Raw genomic sequence first — 10,732 nt, forward strand, 5'->3', positions numbered from 1 at the left:
TTCCTGCTAGAGGGAGGGAGAGGGGAATGTGAAGAGCAACAATCACCTCATGAATAAGAAAGAGAAATCTTGGAGAAAAAACATAAGAGCTGAACTGAAGGAGAGGCAGTTGTCACATATGAGAGAACTGCAAACAGCCATTTGGGAGGCTCTCCCCAGTGCAAAGGACTGCTCACAACTCCAGGAAGAGCCTGTGAGGTATTTCCTAACTGGAGATCTTAGAGCTGGCCAGGAAACATGGATCAAACTGAGGAAATGGAATTATTTGTCTCTTCTCACTGGGTTCACATGTATAAGATCATCCTGGTTTTTCCACAAGCAAATGCTGGTGCACTGCGTGTATGAGTTGTTGTTTTTTCTGATGTAGGACATAGTGTCGCTGTAAAAGTCAGACAGATCATTGTCAACTAAAGTTCCCTTTGTTTGAAATCAGCTCTATCTTTATCTCAAAATAGCAAAACACAGTCCATAGTTATTTGGGTTATGAGTGAGAGAGCAGGTGGAGGTAAATTAAAGCAGCTGTACAGCATTGTAACATGAATTTGCTAATGTAATTGGCACTGAAGCTAATCCCAACTGCTCAGCAGTTCCCTTTTTCATACACTGCAGAAAAAGAATGGAGTTCAAAGCACCATTGCCCCTGAAGAGGAAGGACTGTGCATTCTGCTTTTAAATGTCTCAGTCGGGTAGATAAGATAAAATCATCCTTCAAGATAGGACAGTGTCATTTCAAATAATCACTGTTAGAAAAGCACTGAACTGCTAGGCCAGTTAATAACGACACCACATTTTATTTATATGGCTCCCATCTGCTGAAGCCTTCTAGGCAGCTCACAATGGGTTTGATTTTCAGCCAGACCTTAGCATAGCTTCTGTTTATATGGATGCAAATAACAGTGGTTGGATGGCTGTGTGCATAAACAGGTCTAACTACTAATCTTTGTGACCACAATGCATCGTTTTATTCTGTCATGCAAGAACAAAATCTCCATCTGAAAAATCCCCTTGACAAAGTGCACAAAGCATGAAAAAGAACTATTTTTTTCAGAGTTTTTGATGGTTTCAATCAATCCAGCATTGGGCTTGGCAGCAGAGGGGGACCATGAAAGAGGCATCATCACTGTGCCCACCACTTAGCAAAGACCTCTGACTTCATACTCCATAAGATGGGGCAAAGCCCTGCAAAGGCGAAAGAACTGGACCTTCCTTTCCTTCTCCCATCACCTCCTCTCACTCACCACCACTTTTCCCTTCTTCTGCCAGCACTAACACCCTTTCCCATCTGAATTTGCAATCATCTCCCTGCCAATCTATTTTATCTCTTCTTTCAGAGCTTTTTTTTCAGCTGTTTGCATGTTCTTCACAACCTGGTGTCTAATGCAGGGCCCTGACTTCTCCCATGGCCCCTTCCGATGCCACCCACCACTGCTGGCACCATGCTGCACTGGTATCCAGACCTGAGCAGCATCTCCTTTCCCTTGTTTGATGCTGCATTACACCCACTGGTTCTTCACCAACACATTTCAGCAATGGATGACTGGCCTCTGTCTTAGGGGTCTGCATAGAACAGATTAGGTGTCTGTATAGGACAGATTTCATCTTTTTTTTATTTCATGCTGAAGAAATATAGAAATATTAATACTCTCCTGAGCACAGTGCTTATTGTTTGGAGTACTTCTATCAGTGTGATGGCAGCAAGCACAGTGTCTGGCAGTGCTCTCAGAGCTGGGCCTTTGGATAATGGGTATATTTATGGTATATGCATTGCTTATGTACCAATTGCTGCCAAAGTAGTAAACAAACAAATGCTCTCCATAAAACAATGAGAAAGTAGGATCATAATCTTTGATCGATGAATGAGTATGACAGGTCTTAAAAGGCTTCCTTGCTCTTTTATGCAGATTGCTTTTCTGACTGCCTGAATCTCAGCCAGAATAAGCAGGCTGAAAGTCTGGAAAGGGAGCAGGGAGATCAGTGCTCCCCTGCAACCCATCCACCCTCAGAGAGGGATGTGACCCTCAGCCTAGCGCTGATGCCATGGACAGGAGACGGGAGAGGAGGGTCTCTCTGAGTGCCGAGAGAAGGATGTCTCAGAGCCACACTCCAAGCCTTGTGCGGGCCAAGCTTCACCTGCAGGAGCAGGATCATTGTTCAGGACATGGCATAGAGCCTGCCAGGCCCTTTGAGATAGTTATTCTTCCCAGACACGACTTCCAAGACTGATGGAGAGCTCAGTGGGTGTGAGAATGGCCTTCCAACACAAGCTGTTTTGAAGAGTGTGTTTCATTGAGGTTCTCAACCTGAACCTACTGCCTGAGGACAAGTCCAGACAGGTTTCACCCAAGACCCCAGTGGGATACATTGGAGAGACACCTTGAAACTAAGATCCATTTTTTAGCCTGTAATTTGGGATAGTTTGGATCTAAGTTTAAAATGAGTACCAAATCTACCTGCAATCTCTGAATCTGCATTTGCATTTCCCTCCATACACCCCCATGAATACGTAGAATACACTCAGTGCAACCTCTTATCATTTTTTTAATCTTTTTTCTTTTTTTCTTTAAATCAGATACAAACTAAGCAATCTGTGAGTCTAATCTCAGCTCCATACACCTTCCTGGAAGTCCAAAGATTTTCAAAGTCAGTGATCTTGATCAAGACATTAAATAAGTGATTAAACTCCATTTAGATCTTTGTTTAAGTGCCACTTTCTCAGTATATTGAAATATATGTGGTCTAAGAAGCAGCTTAAGGGAAAAAGTGGGACAGTTGTAACACACCAATCCAAGATGGTTCATTATGTTGTTGAACTACTAGATATGAATGGCTTGGTTTTCAGATTGCCATGCATCAGTAACTGCAAGTTAAGCCAGTGGGTGTTCACATCTTTGAAACCCAGGCTAGAAGAGACATTCCTATTGGAATTATATTAACAATATATTATAAATATAGTAAAATATATTATTAGTTTGGTCCTCTAAAACAATATTATTATGAAGGGTCAGTACTACCTGAATAAGAACCATTATTTGTTCATTGAAATACGGAATAAAATTAACATTGATGACTCAAATAATACCTTCATATTTAAACAGCAAGTTTCAAGCAAGAGATCCTCAGGCATTATGGAGATGGGAAGTATAAACATGCCATTACAATTTTAGGTAGGCAGAATGCAATTATCCAAATTGGATTCTGGCCAGAACAACGGGTACGCCCTCCTATTCTTGTTTTTTAAAAAAGTTCCCCAACAAAAGAGATGGTAGCTGTTACAAGAGAGGAATCCATCAGTGGCTCAGACAACCCACCCAGCTGATTTAAGCAGCCTTGATTTCTACCACAATCAGCAAAAAGGAAGACACTAGCCAGTCACCTAACGTGGAAAGCTGCTTGCTAACTTTCTCCTTCCTCTTCAATATCTGCTGGAAAAATTAAAATCTCCTATTCAAACAGATGCTTTCCTTTTTCCTAGAAGAAGTAGGTTCAGAGCTGCCTCAAATGGAGTGAACCTTCTGGGAGGATTTACCCTGTTGTTCAAGACATACTGAGAGATGCAGGGGCAAAAATGGGTGTCTCCTCAACCATCTCTTATGCCCTGCCATGCTTCTGCATGCACAGCATTTTGAAGACGTGTGCTGCTACACCTCCACCATTTCCCTTTGCACTCAAAATCACTGAGATCTTTCCTGAGGAAGGGATTTTGTAGATACAGTTGTTAACTAGCTCTGTGACCACTGAGGTTAGCATGAAGACCAGGACACTGGAGCTCACAGGAATGTTCCCTGTGCTGAGAAGAGACTGCAGAGCAGCTTTCTCCTCCAGCATCAGTGTCTTCCACCACTTTATTATCCCAAAATAAATATTCTCAAAAAACAAATGTTATCCCTACAGTTTCTCTTTAAATTACCAAGCATTACATAGTCTCTCTGGGATTCAATTATTATCTCAATAGCAGAACAACCTCTAATGGCCATTTTGGATTCACAAAAGCCCTATTTCAGTGAAGCACTCAAGCCTGGCTCCAGACTAGCAAAAACTACAGGTCAGGAGAGCACTTGCATCCTGTAATAATGGGTAGAACTTAGGTACATGTCTAAATCCTTCCTGAACATAGAGAAGATTATTCATGTTTAAATTCATATTTAAAGGCTTTACTGTTTGGGGCCCAGGACTCAGAGGAGCTGCACTAGACCAGTACTGAACCCTGCCAAAAAAAACATTGTCTCTGTCCCTTTCCCCCCTTAAATGCCACCAGAGCTGCTAGCAGACCAAGGCTATTCTAGAACTAAAAAGGGAAATTTATTCAACAAGCACTATAGCAGGTGGCAGCTGCTAAACAATCTGCCACCAATCAGCAGTTTATGAAAGAGAGTAAAGAATCCAATAATAACTCACAGTTGGGGAGGGAGACACCAAGCCTGCAGTTACTGAGGGAGGCTCATAATTAGGAAGAGTCAACTCTGGCAAAATTATTTCTCCTAAAATCTGCTTAAGTGGTGAAGTTGGCATTCCACAGCTCCTCCAGGCAGGACATTCACAACTGAGTCTGCTGCAGTGTGAGTTGGAGTTTAGAGCTGGGAGGCTTCTTGGGAGGGCTGACTTAGTGAACAATGAAGCCGGTGGAGAATCCAAGTAATTTTATTTGCATTATTTTACCCATTTGCTTGTGTTCTTTTGCCCATTTCTTTCTCCCAGAGAAAGTTTGTCCTTCTGCAAGAGCCCTGAATTTTTAGGGCAGTCAGCCCTTTCTGATATTAGAGTATGTAGATGAGTCAATGGCAGCATTTTCTTTGAATCTTTGTGGTGCCAGCCTGGTGAGGTGAGGCTCAAGCTCAAACTAGGGAGAAGATGGTGAGGGTGGTGTATCAGGACATCTAGGTCTATCAATAGGTTTCTGTACCTATTCACCTCGAGTGAACCGAATTTGTTACGGTTACTTAAAGTTCAAAATGCTCTAGCTATTAAAATAGTCAAAATAGATCTGAGTTAGACTTCTGAGGTGGACTAAGAAAAACTACGGAAAAACTATCTTTTCCAGTTAGACTAGAGCACCATCTACAGGCCTTTGCTGATTTAAAACTTGCATTAGTCAGGTTATTCCACTCTAAGTGTATGAATATTTTATGGCTTCTGTGGCATGTCTAGTGCAGCGACAGACTGCACAGTCCAGCTGAGCATAAACAGGGCAAAATGCTTTTAGACTAGGCTGAGAAAGTAGTTTGGTAACATATGACAGACAGGTTTGCTTCTTCACAAGAAACAGCAAATTCGTGAGTGCCCTTCGATTTTAACAGCCTAATTCTAAAACACAGTATTAGGGGATCCATCAGTTCAGTTTTATTTTAAATATTCAGATAAAATTGCTTTTCTATTATGCATTTCTTTTTAGCGCAGTTGAACAACAACTGCAAGAGAGAAACATAAAAAATGCAGAAATTATATTTCAGCTAAAAACAGAACAATATACTTTTACTGCTGTAGTACAGGCTTAAAATTCTACTCCTCACGTTGGACCACATATTCAGAAGCAGTAAGAACAGCTGATCCACCAGAAGCTGGTTCACACAGACATGAGAACTCTAGAACAGAAAACCCAAGTCATCTCTGTATGGTGAATATTATTTGAGGGTCGGACCAGATGACCTTAAAGGTCCCTTCCAATGCATAGTATTCTATCATTTGCTAAATTACTTGCTAGACCAAATGTAACTTAATTACTCCTATGCATTTGGAAGATCCTGGGATAAGCACTGGTTCAGCGTGAAGAGGGCTGTGGCGAAGCAACCTACAGCATAGCAATTAAATGTACTAAAATAACATCCCTCCGTGCAAAACTTACCTGCTCTAATAAAGCAATTCTGCCTTCATCGGAAGTTTCAAACCACAAAAATAGCACAGGTTGGCCATTCCTGACACGAAACCCACACAAAAAGCAGGCTCAAGCTCCAAACTAGTAACAGTTAGATGGGATTCAAAAAAATCAGAAATAGGAGGAAAAAAAAAAAAGTCTTTGGGAAAACTTTACCCCTGCCTCCTGATGGTTTGGATCTTGGAATGTGAAATGTTTTTTCAAGGTTTTTCTCTGCAGCTGAGAGAGAGATGGGCCTTTTTTTTTTTTTTTTTTTTTTTAAGGGGAGTTGAGAGTCAAACAATCATGTGATGAGAGACCCTGGAGCCTTGAGACAGAATATCAAATATCACAAGATTTGTGATAATATCCCAGGAGCTGGCAGCTCTGTTTGAATCAGCACACCAAGTCTACTGAATTTTTTTTCATTTGAAACTCTGCCATGTAAATAATTTATCTCTATACAATTATCTGTGTAATGCAGGAACCACGTACATAAGTGTGATTCAAATAAGACATTCTCCTCTTCATTCCAGAATGGAGAAAGGATGAGTGGAAAGGGGGATATACATGTGTCACAGTTACCACGTACGTGAGGATTTTGCTGTCTTAAATGCCAGTGACTTAAACTTGCTGTTTTACTGATGTGCAACAAGAGTACAGAGTGCACACCGACCGCTTTGAATTAATTGCACATATAAAAACAGATTTATTTTTTTAAAGTCTGCGTGCATAGAAGAATCATTAATTTCACTTGAAGTGGTTCCCAAACAGGATGTGGAGCCTCTAACAGCCCTTTGGGTTGTGCCAATTGTTTTGTGCAGGTGTTTAATCCAAGTGCTCAACTGCACGTAGGGAACAGTCATTCTGAAAGCACCGGGTGGAGTGGGAGCTGCATGGTGGTGTCATAGAGCTGCAAGGGGTTGATTCCTCAAAATCAGCAGAAACCTTGGGAAGCGGCTAATTCTTGTAAACAAGAGCCTGGGTTTTATAGAGCAAAATAGAGCAGAAAACACTGAAGTACATGAGAAGCAAATCCCTTCTGCAAAAGCCTCTTTTATTGCACTAGCGAAGCACTAAAACCTGCTATAAACAAGCTGATTGCTCATTTCAGCCTCTCTCTGTGTCTGCAGTCAGGAAAAGCAGCAGCAGCCACAGACTGAGTTGATCTACCAGGATAGGAAACATCTCCTGAAGGTTAACACTACTCATAATTTTAGGTTTTGCTAGAACTTCCTCATTCACACGCCCTTGAAAACAATACATACATACTTAGGATAAAATCTGAGTTGTGATTGTTGTATGAACAATACATCACACCATTGGCTCTGCTTTGTAATGCAGCAGTTTAATATGAGGCTGCAGAAAGACTGAGGGGCGCTGAAGGAAGAGGAGAGGTCCCAAGGCATTGCAAAGGGCTGTTGAACCTACCACATTTAATCGTGAGGAGCTGGACAGAGACTCCCTTAAAAGCCAATGTGGCATTTGTGAAACAGATTGTGTGCCTACCTCTGACTTTCAGGAAAGTGACTCTGCTGCAGGAACCAGGGGCAGGGTCTTGGGAAGAGGAAGAGGGAGGGTGTGGCATTCAGAATTTACAGTGTTTGTCTCGAACAATCCAAGAGATATGGACTCTGACACTCAAGATATCTGTTGTGTGTCTTGTGACATCTGAGAAACAACATCTGTTGATGGACTCTTTGGGAGCAGGATGCTCCCCTGCAATAAATTAAACCTGTGGTGTCAGTCGTCTCATCCTCCCCTTCGTTATGCAGAGACCCCAGCAATTATCCAAACAAAGACTATCTGCAGGACTTAACCTGGTGCCATACCTACCCCCCCTGTTACCTCAGAGGAGCACGGAGAAGATAGGAGTTTTTCCTTACTCCGGAAAGAAAAGTGGGGTGGCAGTGGGCAAGAACTGTATAAAAGTCTGGGACTCTATGGGTGCATTTGAAGTACTTTTCCACCAGGAACCACTTCCCCACCGACGACATCGCTGCACCGTGGGTGGTAACTATGCTCTCTCGCTTGCTGTCCTCTATCTCTCTGCTTTCTCCTCTCTTTCCTGTCTCTGTTTTCCTGCCTGTCCTATCCGCTCTAGGGACCTTTGCTTTGTTACTCTAATAAAAGTTTGTTATGCATGTGACATCTGACCTCGTTTGTGTCTTAATTTCACCAGTTGGGATCACCTTTATGAAAAATTGCCACGTATCCGAATACCGGATCTGACAGAGGGAGACTGCACCCCACAGCCTTGCACAATCAAAGTATTTCCAAAGGGACAGTAACTGCAGAGCTCTGCGTGGGGCTGTCTGCAGAGGCTGAGTCACAACCTCAGATCTCCCCGGACTTTTTGTCCCCATCATTTATACAATGCCACCTGCCAAGGCTTTTCCCTTTTCCAAGGCACCCGCTCAGCACCCACCACCTGGGGCAGCAGCTCCCCCAGCTCTGCACTGCTACCATCAAGCCTTTTTACAAGGCATGACCTGGAAAAAATTTCTTCTGCCAAAGAAGAAGATTGGTGCCATGGGCCATGGCTGGAAGGGAGGGCACAAGCTCAGCCTGAGTTTCACCAATGAAATGCATTTGGCATAAAGCATATTTGCTAATGAATTACTCCAAAATAATTAACAGTCTGAGGGAGATGCTTGCAACAGCTTAATGCTTACTGTCAAGGGAAGCTGGTACCAAGCTCAGCACTGCCTCGCCAAATCACAAAAGGAAACAAGACAAAAATAGAGGGGAGGGAAACATGCAGGAGGAAAACCCAGCATCTGTGAGCTGTTAATTACAAAGGTGCACATGTTGGAATAACAAGGATGTTAATAGAGTTTTATTAGGAGACAAGAGAACCATTTTCAGTAGCTTTGTAGAAGAGCCAGAGCCTGGTGGTCCCAACACTGGGCTGTTGCAAACAGCATTTTGCTAAAGCCCATGTGAATCTGACGTTGGACTCGACACTTTCTGCACAGTGCAGCTGGTAGCTGCCTGCATGGGGAGCCAGGGGAACTGTGGCTTTCCACACAGTCAGTGGTCACATCTGTGGTCTTTGACATATATTTGCATGTTTCAAGCCAGAAACAGTGTCAGTTTTCCAGTCAGAGTACTGGATGTAAGCGTAAAACCCAGCCTGCCAAGGTGCTGGGGAGTCATAGCCCTGTGCTCATAAAGAGCAGCAGGTAGAACACACAGCCTCTGTGGGGAAGACACCCCTGTGAGATTAGTAGCTTACCCACGTATAACAGGGATAAATAAACAGTGAATAATGTGATATCAATCTTATTCTGCTCTTTTTTCCTTTTTTTCTTTTTCTACCATGCTCAAGGCAACATAATTCAAATGCTTCTGTGCAGTGATTATGCACAGAGCCAAGCTGAGCTCCCACTTATTAAGGAATATTTAGCACCCCCTACTCTGAAGCTCTCAGATCAATGGAGTCCGCATTCTTAATCTCACGTTGCTCTTGCTAACAATGTGGTTACTGTAATGTTGGCCCTGATCCTCAAAGGAAAAAGGATATTAGAGCAGAAACCTCTGGTAATGAAATCTTGTGTAATCAAAGAGTGTTTACAGTGAACTGTTCGCATGTTGCCATCAAATCAGCGCCTCGCAATGTGATTTCCAAAAGCCTCTGTAATTATACAAGCATCACAAAGTGGGGCTGGTTGGTGGGCAGGTTATTTAACATTTATTGCTACTACATCACACACAGTAAGTTTGCAAGCAAAAAGGATGTGAGGGATAGCAGTATTTCACAAAACACACAGGGCAAAATTAAGAACCACAGGCTCAGAATACTTGTAAAAGCTTTCAGTATATGTTACTCCCTATGAAAAATGAATTGCATGCAGCTCAAGAAGAAGTCTTATACCTGCAGTTACCAATAAACCATAAGGGAGAAATCTTTCCAGTGGACGGCAAGAGAGTGAAACAGCCAGATTAACGAAGAGGAAGTGTGTGAAAGACAATTAAGCATGGTAAAGAGAAAGACCATGTACTATGGAAGTGCTGTCCCTGTGAAACAAGGTATTTTAGCTTACCTCACACCTGGTAATAGATGAATCAAACCAATCTTGTTGTCACCAGTGGTACCAAAAGTCTCGAGTCCTCAAAGTGCTGTAAGTGTAAAGAGAGGCTCTGCATCTGCAAATTCTCTGCATGTGATGATTTCACAGAAGAAAAAGTTAGTTATCCCTGTTAGGAAAGGTTTCAGAATTAAGCCCTTAAGATAGGAGATAAACCAAAGGAGGGAAAAGTGATTTACATGCACAGGTGCTTCCACTTGAGTCAAGAAATGCCATTAAGATACTTGCTTTTGGCTTGTCCTCTGAATTAAATCTATATGTGACTAAAACCAACTTCACCACTTGCAGATCTAATACCCATTGTGACACAGCAGCTCGCTCTGATAGAAAAACAATCAGATTTTGTATTTCAGGATGTTTTCAGCAGTAGCACTATCTTTCAGATAGATACACCCATGTTATCATCAACTAGTTGATCATCTACCTTTCACAGTATCTCCCACATTAGCTACTTTCTCCTGAACAAGAAAATCCATGAAAAGACACTGGTATTTGGCTCTTGGTCATCAACTAATTTTCAGAGGTGATGCAGGGGATAGTAAACCAGCTACTAAGCAAGCCAGAAAGCCAGACATCTCCTCCACATGAATCAGTGTGCCAGAAACATGCCCATCAGCTTGGCTAGCTTCTGCCAAGATCATCTTCCATCAAGGTCACCCTTTCAGTATATTCAACAGTAGAGCCTGGATTCTACATTAAAAATTGGCACTCGATTGACCTAGACACATCAGAGACAGGTCCTAACATGGCGTATTCAATGTCTGAACAAAAAAGGCAGATAAAGGCTGGGAGG

The sequence above is a fragment of the Chaetura pelagica genome, unplaced genomic scaffold, assembly GCF_000747805.2.
Source record: "Chaetura pelagica isolate M959 unplaced genomic scaffold, ChaPel_1.0 scaffold11, whole genome shotgun sequence".
NCBI classification, from domain to species: domain Eukaryota; kingdom Metazoa; phylum Chordata; class Aves; order Apodiformes; family Apodidae; genus Chaetura; species Chaetura pelagica.